Source organism: Lolium rigidum, chromosome 3 (genome assembly GCF_022539505.1).
Source record: "Lolium rigidum isolate FL_2022 chromosome 3, APGP_CSIRO_Lrig_0.1, whole genome shotgun sequence".
Classification (NCBI taxonomy): domain Eukaryota; kingdom Viridiplantae; phylum Streptophyta; class Magnoliopsida; order Poales; family Poaceae; genus Lolium; species Lolium rigidum.
In genome coordinates this window covers 117,168,630-117,185,904 of record NC_061510.1, presented here as the reverse complement: position 1 = coordinate 117,185,904, position 17,275 = coordinate 117,168,630, and the positions used below count along the sequence as shown (strand labels likewise).

The following is a 17,275-nucleotide window of genomic DNA, read 5'->3' as shown; positions in this document are numbered from 1 at the left end:
GTGCTTTATATCACTATTAATCTATGTGCTACTCTAGTGATGTTATTAAAGTAGTCTATTCCTCCTCCATGATGTAATGGTGACAGTGTGTGCATCATGTAGTACTTGGCGTAGTTTATGATTGTGATCTCTTGTAGATTATGAAGTTAACTATTACTATGATAGTATTGATGTGATCTATTCCCCCTTTCATAGCTTGAAGGTGATAGTACGTGTGCATGCTATGTTAGTACTCGGTATAATTGCGTTGGTCTATCATGCACTCTAAGGTTTTTTAAATATGAACATCGAATGTTGTGGAGCTTGTTAACTCCGGCATCGAGGTGCTCTTGTAGCCCTACACAATTATGGTGTTCATCATCCAACAAGAGAGTGTAGAGTGGTTTTATTATGTGATGAATGTTGAGAGTGTCCACTAGTGAAAGTATGATCCCTAGGCCTTGTTTCCAAATACTGCAATCATCGCTTATTTACTGTTTTACTGCATCTTTACTTCCTACAATATTACTACCATCAACTGCACGCCAGCAAGCTATTTTCTGGCGCCGTTACTACTGCTCATATTCATTCATACCACTTGTATTTCACTATCTCTTCGCCGAACTAGTGCACCTATACATCTGACAAGGGTATTAGGTGTGTTGGGGACACAAGAGACTTCTTGTATCGTGATTGCAGGGTTGCTTGAGAGGGATATCTTTGACCTCTTCCTCCCTGAGTTTGATAAACCTTGGGTGATCCACTTAAGGGAAAACTTGCTGCTGTTCTACAAACCTCTGCTCTTGGAGGCCCAACACTGTCTACAGGAAAAGGAGTGTGCGTAGACATCAAGCTATTTTCTGGCGCCGTTGCCGGGGAGGAAAGGTAAAAGGCACTCACACTCCGGATCTCGGCAACTAAGCTATCTTCCGGCGCCATTGTAAGTGCTCGAAGCTGTTTCCTTTAGATCCTGCAATTGCATCTTTTTGTTTCTTGTTGAACACTAGTAAGGCATAATGGAAAACATCTGTGAGCTTTTTAAACTATTTCCTGAGTCAAGACATGAATGGTTTAATGCGAAAATTAAAAAACCTATGGAACCTTATTTGCTTGCTAGTAGCAATGATATTAGTATGAACGCTTTGAACACCATTGTTGATAATTATATGGAAAATTCTAAGCTTGGGGAAGCTGGTTTTGATGAGCATGATATTTTTAGTCCCCCAAGCATTGAGGAGAAAATTTTCTTTGATGATACTTTACCTCCTATTTATGATGATTATAGTGATAGTGGTCTTCTGGTGCCACGTACTATAGAGGATAAAGTTTATTATGATTATAATATGCCTCCTATATTTGATGATAGCTACTTTGTTGAATTTGCTCCCACTACAATTAATAAAAATGACTATGCTTATGTTGGGAGTAGTAATAATTTTATGCATGAGACTCATGATAAGAATGCTTTATGTGATAGTTATATTGTTGAGTTTGCTCATGATGCTACTGGATATTATTATGAGAGAGGAAAATATGGTGTAGAAATTTTCATGTTACTAAAACACCTCTCTATATGCTGAAATTTTTGAAGTTACACTTGTGTTGCCTTTCTATGCTTGTTGCATTATGCCTACATGACTTGTTTATTTACAAGATTCCTTTTCATAGGAAGTGGGTTAGGCTTAAATTTGTTTTGAATTTGCTTTTCGATGCTCTCTTTTGCTTCAACTACTATTTCTTGAGAGTGCATCATTAAAACTGCTGAGCCCATCTTAATGGCTATAAAGAAAGCACTTCTTGGGAGATAACCCATGTTTTTATTTTACTACAGCAATTTTGTTTTATATTTGAGTCTTGGAAGTTGATACTACTGTAGCAACCTCTCCTTATCTTTATTTTATTGCATTGTTGTGCCAAGTAAAGTCTTTGATAGTAAAGTCAATACTAGATTTGGATTACTGCGTAGAAACAGATTTCTTGCTGTCACGAATTTAGGTATGATTCTCTGTAGGTAACTCAGAAAAATCTGCCAATTTACGTGCGTGATCCTCAGATATGTACGCAACTTTCATTCAATTTGAGCATTTTCATCTGAGCAAGTCTGGTGCCTCTAAAAATTCGTCTTTACGGACTATTCTGTTTTGACAGATTCTGCCTTTTATTTCGCATTGCCTCTTTTGCTGTGTTGGATGGATTTCTTTGTTCCATTAACTTCCAGTAGCTTTGAGCAATGTCCGGAAGTGTTAAGAATGATTGTGTCACCTCTGAACATGTGAATTTTGATTATGCACTAACCCTCTAATGAGTTTGTTTTGAGTTTGGTGTGGAGGAAGTTTTCAAGGGTCAAGAGAGGAGGATGATATACTATGATCAAGAAGAGTGAAGAGTCTAAGGTTGGGGATGCCCCCGTGGTTCATCCCTGCATATTTCAAGAAGACTCAAGCATCTAAGCTTGGGGATGCCCAAGGCATCCCCTTCTTCATCGACAACTTATCAGGTTTCTTCTCTTGAAACTATATTTTTATTCGGTCACATCTTATGTACTTTACTTGGAGCGTCTATGTGCTTTTATTTTCGTTTTTTTTATTTTCATTCTCTGAATAAATTCATGCTTGTGTGGGAGAGAGACACGCTCCGCTGTTGCATATGAACACATGTGTTCTTAGCTTTATTCTTAATGTTCATGGCGAAGGTTGAAAGCGCTTCGTTAATTGTTATATGGTTGGAAACAGAAAATGCTGCATGTGGTAATTGGTATAATGTCTTGAATAATTTGATACTTGGCAATTGTTGTGCTCATAGATCATGTTTAAGCTCTTGCATCATGTACTTTGTACCCATTAATGAAGAACTACATAGAGCTTGCTAAAATTTGGTTTGCATGACTGTTCTCTAGAGTCTAGATATTTTCGGGTTAAGGTGTTTGAACAACAAGGAGACGATGTAAAGTCTTATAATACTTACAATATGTTCATATGTGAGTTTTGCTGCACCGTTTCATACTTGAGTTTGCTTCAAACAACCTTGCTAGCCAAAGCCTTGTACTGAGAGGGAATTCTTCTCGTGCATCCAAAACCTTGAGCCAAAACCTATGCCATTTGTGTCCACCATACCCACCTACTATATGGTATTTCTCTGCCATTCCAAAGTAAATTACTTCATGTGCTACCTTTAAATAATTCAAAACTTTATTACTCCTTATTTGTGTCAATGTTTTATAGCTCATGAGGAAGTATGTGGTGTTTTATCTTTCAATCTTGTTGGGCAGCTTTCACCAATGGACTAGTGGCATCATCCGCTTATCCAATAATTTTGCGAAAAGAGCTGGCGCGGGGTTCCCAGCCCCCAATTAATCAACCTTCATTAATAACTAGATGACCTGTTGCGCTATCGCGCAAATGGCGGGATTTAATCAAAATTTGAACCATAAATTTTGGCTTATTTTGATACCGGAGCCTCAGAGGGTAGGAGTGGGGCGAGTTATAACATCATCCGTTGGAGTGAGTTCGAGAAAATGTCCTCGATGATCCCTCCACCTTCCTTTGGCTACTCCCTTTGCTCCCATGCCACGGCTCCTTCTGCTCGTCATATGTCCCGTTGCGCTATCGCGTAAATGGCAAAATTTAATCAAAATTTGAACCAGAAGTTTGGCTGATTTTGATACCAGAGGTTCGGAGTGGAGCTGCCGTCATCGTAGCGGTAAAGGGAGGGCATTCAGGTTGGGTGGCCATCAAAGGGAGCTATAGCAATATCCGATGGCGAGAAAATGTCCTTGCCGGTACATCCACCTTCCTTTGGATGCCCCCTTTGATCCCATGCGACCGCTCCTTCTGCCCCTCACACGTCCTCCTTTTCCTCTTCCGGCTCCTTAGACTCACTTGGCATCTGACGCTGCAGCCATCCTCAGTTGAATTTATGTTAATTGTACAACAATTAAGACCTCTATAAATCGATGGTAGAATTATCTCTGCATGGTATCTTAATCTATGGAATTGTAAGAATACAACAAAGGTATTGAAGCTGAAAGGTAAGTAAGATATAGCAAATCGGTTAGTGGTTAAATCGAGTACATATGACCTACTCTAGATAATAAATTGAACCTCATTTATATTTTTGTTGTCTTGTTCAACTTCCAAGAACCATAATAATTGCTCTGTGAACACCACTACCACCAACAAGTGGTCTTCGGCAGTTTTTGAGACTGGTGCTTTCATTCTCACAAAGATCTCGAGATTCATCGATAATTCAGACAAAACACATTTGCACCGCCGATAACGCACGGCATATCAAAACAGATTAACAAATGTGTAATGCTCAGGGTAGTAATAATAATGTAGAAAAAGCACCACCAAAAAGAAAGAAAAAAGTACAAAAAGGAAAACCTCCCCGAGCAAGATATGAAATGCAGAAATAAGCCTCTCACTAAGTTAAACAACAGATATAGCACTGCAGTTTCAACCTGGCTACATGCTACTATAAAAATAATCTAGGGAACAACGAACAGATCTGATCAGCTAGGTCTAGCTTACGCTACTTGCAGCTCATTTCGATTTCCCTTGTCTGAGAAGGTTAGAGCATCTCCACTCGTCTCCTCGAATAGGCCCCCGGCTGGCTATTTTTCAATCCGAACGGCGAAAAATGGCCCAGCCGCGCCCCCGGTTCCTCGTTTTTCCCCGGATTTGGGCCTTCATCCATCCAGCGAGCCCACGCCAACCCCGGCCTACCGGGGCGCGCTCGGGGAGTCCGGACAAAGCGAAAGCACGCGAAAGGACGAGAAATCTCTCCCGCGCTTTCACTTCGGCTTCGTCACAGAGGTGGACCCGGCCGGTCAGCGGCACACGCATCGTCTTCCGCGCGCAGTAAAGGCTGCCGCCGATCAACTCGCGGCGGACGCATAGCATCCACGCGGCATTAAATCGCCGGGTCCAGCCCCGCCTAAATAATCCCCGCTCGCCGCGACGCGTAGCACCACTCTTCCCTCGACGAGATCGATGGCGTTCAACGAGCAAGACGGCGCGGCCAACAACGGCTTTCCCCGCTGGTCGCTCCACGCGTGGGAGGGACCCCTCCTCTACCAGGCGGGGTACCCCTGCTCGCCGGACACGAGGCCTCCCGGCGGCGGGTGGCGGCTAAGTGTGGGCGGCGTGCCAATCCCGCCGCTGCCCCAGGGACACGCCCTCGACGCCACCATCGAGGAGGTCCGACTGACATTGTCGGACCAGGAGCGCGCCGAGCCACAGTTCCACCCCGACAACTACACGGCGTGGAACTCGTATTTCCTGCGGCGGTGGGAGCGGGAGCTCGCCTCCTACGACAGCCCGCCGCCTCCGCCTCCGCGCAACAACTCCGCGGGGCGCCGGCGTTGGTGGAGCGCGCCGGGCCGGACGCTCGACGCCGTCCTCGAGAACATCGAGGGCGGCAACACGCCAGTTCTGATGATGCCCCCGCTGTCAAGGGCATCGGCCAGCCGCCGCCGGGGAAGCAGCTGGCAGCCACGGCGCATGGCTGCCAGCTCCTCGTCGTCCGGTTCGGCGGCGAGGTCGACGCCGATCTCGAGGTCGGCGCCATCATGGGCGCTGGTGAAAACGGAGCCACTTTCCCCGCCGAGCAACTGTGCGCGCAGCGGCGACGGGATCGTCATCCGCGAGCCGTCGACGCCACGCGGCCGCCTCCGACCCAAGCGCGAACCAGGCACCTCCGGCGAGCGGAAGAGCAAGCCGGTGAAGGTGGAGGAGGTCCACGAAGCCGAGGACGCCGCAATCCTCGAGGTCGTCATGGCGAGGTCCCTCCAGGACCACGTCTCCGCCGACAACGCCATGCCCCTCGACCAGGCAAGCAGTGGGAGAAGGAGGAGGCGGAGCGGCAGGCTCGGCTCCTCGAGGAGGTCGCTCGCTACCGCCGGCCTACGACTCGTCCATCTGGTGCCCCCGTCCCCGTCATCGACCTCGAGGCGGAGTTCGACGACGACTGGTACAAGCCCTCGCCGTCCCCGCCGCACCAAAATCGCCCCATTCACCATCAACCTCCTTGATATGTACACTTTTTTCCACCTGAAGATAGGTGGATATTGAGGAGAAGATGAGTGCAAATAGGAGACACAAACAAAACCAGGTAAGATACATAGCAGAACCAAATAAGCGAGTCGCCTGAAGAAATGAAAGACAACTATTCACCATGATTCTCCTCTAGTTCCCCCATATTCTTTTCCTCCCCGAATATTTAGGAAAAAAGCACACGGATGTTTTGAAAAAAGAACAATTAGTAATTACAAATCAGAGTATTGGGACAATCAACAAATCAGAGTGATGGAGGATGCAAGAAAAAGAAAGGAATGAAGTTGTTCATCTTGTCCGAACACAAGAATGGAACCGTTAGATATTTTTCTCGTATAAATGGCCAGAACAAATTATCGTGGTAGCTTTGTGACTTCTGTCTCACATTAAAAGAAATTGTCAGTCTGAGTGAGCATCATGAGAATTTCTCATCCAAGAGGCTGATACTATCTATCCCTTTTTACTTCCTATCCCTTCCAGCCACAGGTAGCAATAGCGACAAGTGTTGCCTTCAACATAAGCAATTTTATATGCCTCAAGCAGGCCTAGAATGGCACACTCAGAAATAGTATAAAGATAAGAAATGAAAGATTATAAAGACTTATATAATGCTAATGTAACCAACAATTAGTGTACCATATTTCTGTGCCTAAACTAAATACCAAATTATAGATGGCAAATTCACCCTCCTCCAAGGCTCCAACACAAGAGTTCTAGCAAGTAATGGTCACCTCCTTCCTCCAAATCACCTTCATATGACTCTTCTTTTTGCTCAAATCCATGACAAACCTGCAAAAACAGCAGCAAATCATCATCAACATCAAGAGTTTTAATGAGCTGAATAATAGAATGGCCAAATCGATTCATAACTCTAGATATGCATATATGGAGAATGTGGCCAGAAAAAATAAGCCAATACACATCCAAAAATAAATATGCGAGATTCAGGTCCAAGCATGAGAAACACCTGTCACAGAGACTCCCAGTTTTCTATTCCTCATCCAGCCAACCAGTGTTCTAGGTCGAGGGGAAGAGGGGGAAAGAGCAGAGACGAGATTGAGGGTAGAGAGAGCACGGGCTGAGAGAGAGAGGGAGAATGGGAGGAGCTCCCTTTGGCGTATGAACTGTGCCCGCCGTCGCTGCTCGTTGCTTACCGCCGCAGACACGCTCGATTTCTCATTGGGCTCCTCTTTCTCAGAACATACGCACGGGATTGTGATATAGATAAGAAGGTGTCGTACAACGCCTACCTTGGCCGTGGCCGAGGCTTCCCTCCTCTGTCGTCGGGCCTACACCACCTGCTTTCTGTCACCGAGCCGCCGTCCATGGATCTCACGGAGCAGCGCCATCACGCAGACCGCGCCCGCCCCATCGCACGAATGGCCCAATCTGTGGACATAGATAAACTGAGAGAGGGATAGGGAAGATGCGTTGAGAGGAAGAGGGGGACTTACTCGTCGAGAAGTAAGTTGGCGCTGAATCCGTGCTCCTCCACCTTTGTCCCAGCGCCGCCCCTCGCTGCTCCTCCACCTATGGCGCTTGGTACATCGAGGGGAGAGGCGCAACAGCAGCGGCTTGGGCTCAGTATGGCTTGGCCGGTCATTTTGCAACCGAGCGTCGCCAAGAAGGGAAAAATCTGTGGAAGCACAAATACCTGCATGGCTTCAATTTGCCTTAAGAGTGGCCTTGTCGACTCGGGAACTTGTGTAACCAGTTCATTATACCGAAGTTCACCGGCCTGAAGTATTGAAAAATGAAAGGAAATGACAACTGGTCCATGACTAATTTTACTCGTAGTGCCGACTAAACCGAAAAAGCTCGCTCACCTGATACCGCTTTTGAAGATCATCATGATCCCTTTTTAACCGTTCTTCCCCGAAAGCAGCCCGAAATGCCCCAGTTTTTATCAACAAAGCAATATAAAAGATTTCATGACATTATAGATCAACAAAATAATCTTTTAGATAAAAGTTTTAATCAACAAAGCAACATAGATTACGGTTAGATCACCACAATCTACCAGACTAAATGTCCCGGGGGTATTGAATTATTGATGCACAGTAGATGCATATTTTCATGGCTTACCTCCTGTTCTTGTCTGGTAAGAGCATTCCTCAACTCCTCGATTGTATTAATCAGCATATTTTCTTTTTCGCAGGCTTCTCTTAAGCGGCTCTCAAGCTCAACTTTGGCTTCTGTGTTGACTCTTGATTCAGCTAATGCTTCGGCCTCTTTTGCTGCATTAAGAGCATTTGAGCTGCAAGTTCAGTTTGATTTCTTTCGATTGTTTCTTGTAGCAACTTCTCTGTTGCCGCCTTATCTCTTTTAATACTCTCAACCTTTGTCTCCTCAACCTGCAAAGTCAAAATTAAGTGCATGGGTTCATTTTAAGCCCCGAGCAAATAAAAGCCGACGAATAGAGCAAAAGTGCTTCCTTCAGGAAGCCGAAGTAGCTCCACTATTCTCAATGAGCAATTTTTCGGAGCTATCCATCCAACAAGTAATTAAGGAAAAAAGCTTGTCCGGTTGAATGAAATCGTGAACTTTAAGCAAGTCAGTAGAGGTTACGCACACTACTGTTTAAAAGGAACAACTCAGCACAATGTGTTCACACATGATCAAAAGAGAGACGAACAAACCACCCAAATATGGGTGCAAATTTGGTTTTGTATCATGCAAGCAGCAAAAGAAAATATTTAATGTGTGTCATTAAAGCAGATAAGAAACAATTTAGTACAGATGAATTAATTAATTATTAAAAGTCCAGTTCATTCCTTTGCTGTCTTTTTAAAATATTTGCTCTCTTTTACCTGGATCTTTGAGTTCAGCCGTTGCTTTTCTTCTTCAAACTCACGAATCTAGCTTCAACCAAAAAAAAGACAGCAAACTTGATTAGTTTCAAAAACTGGCATTTCATAAGAGTGTGGTGATAGAGTTATACTCCATGCACTGTGCTCTCGGTTTTCGTATAGTAGCTTCTTGAGCAGCTTGTTTTTTCGATAGCTCTTCGCCTGTTTCATTGGTAAACATAAGATGTTAGTGTCAGAAAAGCCAAAATTATCACATGGTGGTGTAGTGTATGTGGAATAAAGTAGATAAGGAATGAATATCTTCAAACTTACATACACATCAGGTCCATGTGTATATGCCTATTGCCTAGTAGCCTACCGTTGACAGCAAGATCAGAGTGTTACAGTGGAAAGCAAAAGGACTATAGCTCCAATTAAAGCAGTAAAGGACTCAACCAACGCATGTTAAGGGCATACAAATTTCAAATGCCACAATAAACTGCAGATGAGAGACTCATATCAAACCGATAAATATGACTCTCGCCTGCAGGATATGTTTGAAAAGTTTATGTTGTCATTATTATCTATGTTCTGTAAGCCATTACATCTTTCCTAACGTCGCTAATATGTACATCTCGGTAAATGATCATTGGAGTCAGCAATGACTGTCCACCGACAAAGGCTGCTCAACATGGTGCAACATACCGTATGGCAACATTAATTCTTGAAATGGTCACATGACAATATTTCAAATGATAGAACTGGTAATTTGGTATTCTCAACATTATAACAGAATAATTTAATTAATGCAATATCAAAAAGAAAAAATTGCATACCTTCAGCCATGACCTGAGTGATAATCTCGTCCTTTTCTTTCAAAAGAGCAGCAGCGTCACTTTTCTTATTTGAGGGTGCCTCCCGCAAGAAACCAGTCCAAGCACACTTGCAATACCCATCAAGCCTACCATCGAGTATGGACTCCACTGCACAAGGAAAACATCAATGGTCACCAATAATGCAAAGCAACAGGTAAGCCCATCATAAGCGAAAAGAAATTTCAGATATGCAATGGAAAGAAAGTAATTTAAATTAATCACATGGCAAGCATATTCAGGAGAGTCACCTGGAGATACTCGTATTTCCGCACAGCTGACGGACACTAAATGATTCTGCATTTTATTAGCAGCAGCAAACACACGATTTTCCTGGAGTTGCCGTTGCTTTAGCTGAAAAAACAACAATAATGTCTATGTTATATATCAAACAAAATGGAACATAACTACAATTTCAGGTTTACTGTGATAGTAGTGCAAATGGAACATAACTGACAAGAATCCTATGGACCACTACATACTCATACTTATTCTCAAATTGAGTGGACTACACATATTATCTCACTGCATCATAAGCAAATATTTAAACTGCATTATCAAAATAAAGAAGTCAGCATACATATAACAAAAGACACCCTATCACAAGAGAATAGAAAAGAATTGAGACCTAACATTTAATTATCCAGGCCTAAGAGCATGGAGTATAAAGTAAATGTTATATAGCTCGCACTGGCAAATTCAGACAATGTCGACTAACCATTAATATATCCTACTTGCCGACATGTGCATAACAAAAGGAACCCTATCACAAGAGAATAGAAAACCGAGTGCATCCATTACTTGAAAGAACCCTATTATTTACATGAGCTGCAGTATAAGAACCCTATCAAGATTGAATTACTATCCAGAACAAGCTCTTCAAGTGCAATCGGAATACTTTTAAAGTATTCTCAAACATCTGGTCAATATTTGGGATATTAGGAAATGAATAGAACCATCACATCACTAACCATGACAAAGAAAGAAAAGAGGAGGTGCGGACTCACCTCCGAGCAACAACACAAAGGGAAAGGATAATGGGTAGAAGTGAGGCCTCTCAAACTATCAAATTTGTAGATAAACCACTATCCATCATAAAAACTCCAACAAAAAAGGGATCCCTCGATTCTGGAATCACGTAGAGCCAAAATAAGTTTCTTAATTTTGATTTATAGCTTGCAAGGGCATCTTTTTTCTCACATTTTATCAGATGTATACGAAACACTCCAAACCTATAGAGTACCTGGTTTTGTATACATCTGATAAAATGAAAGTACCTGTGTTTCATCAAATGGAAGTGGGCATTAGAAATGTCTCTGTGCTACTGGTCACCTTTCATCAAATAAAAAAATCCGCTGCGAAATTTTGCACCAAGGTAAATAACTTTCAATGTAAAACTAACTCAAATAGTCACAGAACCCGTCGTAATAACATACTTCATTTTATAGGGATAAATCTTCTTCTAGTAATTGTTTCACAAAAATAGAATGCAGAAAAAACTTGAATAGAACAGAACCATCTCTCTTTCTTTGGTTAGTTAGTAGTAACCTCACCCTGAATACTGAAGTAATACATCTAGAATGCACGAGGAAACATGCATTTTTGTTGGTTTCCCCCATCATTATGCACAAACGTTAGCCCACAAAAAGAATATAAGGCGACAATAAGTGAACACAAGAACATCGCCTGTTATCTCTCGGAGCATTGACCCTCTTTGCAGTGTCGGAGGTATTCGTGCTCATGAGAACATGTGTCGATTCAGAATCACCGACATTCTGACCTATAACATCTGCAAAAAGAAGACCGTGAGGTTATATCCAATCGGAAAATAAGGGTTGACATGAGTACTGCACAATAAGGGTGAGAAGATTAGTCATTTAATCTAAGAGCCGACTTGACCCAAGCACAAACAACTACGGCATAGATCCCGAAACAAAGCATCATCTGTAAAGTTTTGATATCTCAAATGGATAAACATGGAGGGATATTCTACAACCTATTATTTGGGGGCACAAAGGTAGTAGTTACTAATTCCTCTTCCAATCAGGTTTGTAAGCATGAATGAACTTAGTTTATTTATTCCATCTTATCTCACACAACACACTAAGAAATAGATACTTAAAAGAAAACAACATTAAATATGTCAGCAAATAATCTCCAAAAACCTATTTGACAAGGTAGTTATGAAGAATTGTATCATACTCAACCTACTACCCTATTCGGTACGAACCTTCTCTGTGGACCTCATAGCTGATGAATACACTATGTTAGTCTATATCAAGGGCCTTAGCAGAAAACCAAGCCGGTCCAAACCCACCCACATGGCCACATCAGCAAAAACCTGAAAAATGGAATAGTATCATACAAGGTACTTATCTTGTGACAGATCAAAATGTCATCTTGTAGCAGATTGGATCAGATAATATACAGTAAGGGCGACAAACAAGCATACTGTCCCATTACAGCCATTTCAATGTGTGTAATTAAACTTGCCAAGCTCAAACTTTAGCTACACAAAATTGTAAAGATTGAACCCACCTTTACGCCGATTTATTAATACCGAAGGCACCTCCAATTCTTCCGTTACCACATCATCAATGGAATTTCCAGCCTTTTTATTCTTCACTCTATCGGACTTCCAAGTGGCCAACATGACCAGACTTCTACCTGAATCCATGGAGGCGGTGGACATGGGAAGGTAGCTTGGGAAAGAACTGTGAAATGCACATGACAGGACATGATTTAGAGACCCCATTGGCATTGCAGGAACACATATATACAAAGATACGTAAACTCAGATGTACTAACTCATAAGCCTCACGGGTCTGCCCAAAGTACACTGTTTTGCCCCCTGAGAGAACACCACGACTGATCAAAAAGCTCAAAGACCTTCTTGCTCGGCTGATGGATCGACACGATCACTGTTCGACTGTCCCTCACTACTCCATGCAGCGTCTGCACCACGTAGAACATTGAAGCACCGCACGGTGTTGCGATACATTAGTTAGTACTTTAGCACATGGTAGCTACGAAACTGATATAATCACATAGAACCATAAAAAAGTCAATTTCTTCTAAAAATTGTATCGTGATTGCTGAACCGGATAGAGAACAAATTGTGTACATATATGATATTCACATTCCAATTATCTTACTTGCACGATCTAGTAGTAGAACAAATTGTGTACATATATGATATTCACATTTCAAGTATCTTACTTGCACGATCTAGTAACTTAAAAATCATTTCGATAATGAACTTAAAATGATGCCGTAATTGGGAAGATACATCCAAGCAATTTACAAGAATATGAACAGAAGTGCCCCTCAAGATAGCATATGATTTCTTCACCATTACCTAATTCATCAATTCAGTACTATTAATCTTACATGACTTCCAACATAATTCATTTGGAACCACCAAAGCTAACATAAAGCATGTACAATGGCTCCTGAATAGAGTACAACCTGGAAAGGAAACCAATTTAGGTAGATGCACCATGAGAATTTCAAAAAAGCAGTCCATATTGTATACAACACAGATCAACGGAATATACACAAAGAAATAATTAATCTAGCATATACTGAAACAGACCTAAGCAGTGCTAGAATAAAAAATAACATAAAATGCAGGAACAAACTTGATTGTATCGAGAAATAACCTTGTTATGATGTCCTTCAGTAGAAGCTACTTACCAACTAAGAATGCTTCATACACAAAACCTCGCCGACCTGCACAACAAGGTACTAATCAACCTAATAATGTCCCAAAATTACTGAATCCAGATCTGCATAACAAAGAACCAAACCAAATGAAGAAGACCCACTGAGAAAGGGGAGGAAGATAGGGGAGGCAGCCAGGGTCTAGGTAGAGTCCGACATCCTGCAGCGGCATATCCATGTATTAGGCACCTAAGATCTACAACACGTTCAAGGACCCACAGAAGACTATGAGGATGGATTCCTTTTTTTTGCGGGAAATGAGGATGGATTCCTTACCATGTGCACCTCATGGCCATTCACCGGATTCCTGGATCTTGTGCAGAAGACGGCGGACAACGGCGAGTAAGGGCATGGCTGAGGGAGCGCGGCTGCCACTAGTCGGCCTGCCCCCAGCACCCCCTTACCCAACGCCACCCAAAGAGCCGCTCGTCGCTGCTCCTCCACCAGCGAGGAGCAGCGCCGCCCCTCGCTGCTCCTCCACCTCCGATGCTGGGTAGGTAGAGGGAGAGAGAAGGCGGCTCGGGATCTCGGCGCTGCCTTCCATCGCCGTTGCCGCGTCTAGGCATCCCATCGCTCGGTGCGCGCTGCAGGCCGCCGCCGCGGCGCAAGGCGGTGCGCCAACTTTGACCGTGGATTGGGGTGGAGGAGAGGAGGGGGCAAACGAGAGGAGAAGGAGGCGGCTCGGGGATTGGGGGAGGAGGAAGGAGGCGGCCGATTGGGGGACGGGAGTTGCTCGCGATGCCTAGGTTTTCACCATGGTGGATAGAAATCACGTACGCTGAGGAGCAGCCCTCTACTCTCAACCACACGACCCCACGTATGGGAGGGCCTACTTGTCATAGACTTTTCAGCGCTGAGCGAACGTGAAAGAGAAATTCAACAATCGGACGGCTGCAGTGAAAAGCGGGATTGGAGTGGGTAGATCGGACGACCACGATGGTTTTGCCCCTTTTGAAGCCTCCTGGAGCCGGGTCATCTTGGAACATTTATAGGAGAAATTCTCTTCACATGTTTTTCTCTGATTCATCAGTAAGAAACTTAATTTTGCAAATAGACACTCCTTCATGGTATGTGAATGTTGGAAGGCACCCAAGGATTCGGTTAGCCATGGCTTGTGTAAGCAAAAGGTTGGGAGGAGTGTCAACCATAAATAAAACTAAAATACATGTGTAAACAAAAGAGAAGAGGGATGTGATGCGTGTAGTTGACACGTCCGTTGGGAACCCCAAGAGGAAGGTGTGATGCGCACAGCGGCAAGTTTCCCTCAGTAAGAAACCAAGGTTTAATCGAACCAGTAGGAGTCAAGAAGCACGTTGAAGGTTGATGGCGGCGGGATGTAGTGCGGCGCAACACCGGAGATTCCGGCGCCAACGTGGAACCCGCACAACACAACCAAAGTACTTTGCCCCAACGAAACAAAGTGAGGTTGTCAATCTCACCGGCTTGCCGTAACAAAGGATTAACCGTATTGTGTGGAAGATGATTGTTTGCGAGAAAACAGTAAAGAACAAGTATTGCAAGCAGATTTGTATTTCGAGATGTAAAGAATAGGACCGGGGTCCACAGCTCACTAGAGGTGTCTCTCCCATAAGATAAAAGCATGTTGGGTGAACAAATTACAGTCGGGCAATTGACAAATAGAGAGGGCATAACAATGCACATACATGTCATGATAAATATAGTGAGATTTAATTGGGCATTACGACAAAGTACATAGACCGCTATCCAACATGCATCTATGCCTAAAAAGTCCACCTTCAGGTTATCATCCGAACCCCTTCCAAGTATTAAGTTGCAAAACAACGTGACAATTGCATTAAGTATGGTGCGTAATGTAATCAATAACTACATCCTTAGACATAGCATCAATGTTTTATCCCTAGTGGCAACATCACATCCACAACCTTAGGGCTTTCGTCACTCGCCCTGCATTCAACGAAGACATGAACCCACTATCGAGCATAAATACTCCCTCTTGGAGTTAAGAGCAAAAACTTGGCCAGAGCCTCTACTAATAACGGAGAGCATGCAAGATCATAAACAACACATAGGTAATAACTTGATAATTATCATAACATAGTATTCTCTATCCATCGGATCCCGACAAACACAACATATAGCATTACAGATAGATGATCTTGATCATGTTAGGCAGCTCACAAGATCCAACAATGAAGCACAATGAGGAGAAGACAACCATCTAGCTATCGCTATGGATCCATAGTCCAGGGGTGAACTACTCACTCATCACTCCGGAGGCGACCATGGCGGTGAAGAGTCCTCCTGGGAGATGAATCCTCTCTCCGGCAGGGTGCCGGAGGAGATCTCCGTAATCCCCCGAGATGGGATTGGCGGCGGCGGCGTCTCGACGAAGGTTTTCCGTATCGTGGCTCTCGGCATCGGGGGTTTCGCGACGGAGGCTTTAAGTAGGCGGAAGGGCAACGCGGTGGGCCACACGAGGGCCCCACACGCCAGGCCGGCGCGGCCAAGACCTAGGCCGCGCCGCCCTAGTGTGGCGGCGCCTCGTGGCCCCACTTCGACTCTCCTTCGGTCTTCCGGAAGCTTCGTGGCAAAATAGGACCCCGGGCGTTGATTTCGTCCAATTCCGAGAATATTTCGTTACTAGGATTTCGAAACCAAAAAGCAGTAAAACAGCGAATCGGCTCTTCGACATCTTGTTAATAGGTTAGTTCCGTAAAATGCACGAATATGACATAAAGTGTGCATAAAACATGTAGATATCATCAATAATGTGGCATGGAACATAAGAAATTATCGATACGTCTGAGACGTATCAGCATCCCCAAGCTTAGTTCTCGCTCGTCCCGAGCGTGTAAAACGATAACAAAGATAATTTCTGAAGTGACATGCCATCATAACCTTGATCATACTATTTGTAAACATATGTAATGAATGCAGCGATCAAAACAATGGTAATGACATGAGTAAACAAGTGAATCATAAAGCAAAGAATTTTCATGAATAGTACTTCAAGACAAGCATCAATGAGTCTTGCATAAGAGTTAACTCATAAAGCAATAAATCAAAGTAAAGGCATTGAAGCAACACAAAGGAAGATTAAGTTTCAGCGGTTGCTTTCAACTTGTAACATGTATATCTCATGGATAATTGTCAACATAGAGTAATATAATAAGTGCAATATGCAAGTATGTAGGAATCAATGCACAGTTCACACAAGTGTTTGCTTCTTGAGGTGGAGAGAGATAGGTGAACCGACTCAACATAAAAGTAAAAGAATGGTCCTTCAAAGAGGAAAGCATCGATTGCTATATTTGTGCTAGAGCTTTTATTTTGAAAACATGAAACAATTTTGTCAACGGTAGTAATAAAGCATATGAGTTATGTAAATTATATCTTACAAGTTGCAAGCCTCATGCATAGTATACTAATAGTGCCCGCACCTTGTCCTAATTAGCTTGGACTACCGGATCATCACAATACACATGTTTTAACCAAGTGTCACAATGGGGTACCTCCATGCCGCCCGTACAAAGGTCTAAGGAGAAAGCTCGCATTTTGGATTTCTCGCTTTTGATTATTCTCAACTTAGACATCCATACCGGGACAACATGGACAACAGATAATGGACTCCTCTTTAATGCATAAGCATGTGGCAACAATTATTATTCTCATATGAGATTGAGGATATATGTCCAAAACTGAAACTTCCACCATGAATCATGGCTTTAGTTAGCGGCCCAATGTTCTTCTCTAACAATATGCATGCTCCAACCATTAAGGTGGTAGATATCTCTTACTTCGTACAAGACGGACATGCATAGCAACTCACATGATATTCAACAAAGAATAGTTGATGGCGTCCCCGTAAACATGGTTA

General features: G+C 43.3%; 1 long non-coding RNA gene across 1 annotated transcript; it reads right to left on the bottom strand.

Moving 5' to 3' along the window:
- Positions 1 to 8,981: 8,981 nt before the first annotated feature.
- LOC124698066 lies at positions 8,982 to 9,984 on the bottom strand. Its single transcript, XR_007000874.1, has 3 exons — positions 9,945 to 9,984; positions 9,658 to 9,804; positions 8,982 to 9,043 (listed from the first exon to the last, which is right to left on the bottom strand). It is a non-coding gene; the product is annotated as an uncharacterized LOC124698066 (long non-coding RNA).
- Positions 9,985 to 17,275: the final 7,291 nt, after the last annotated feature.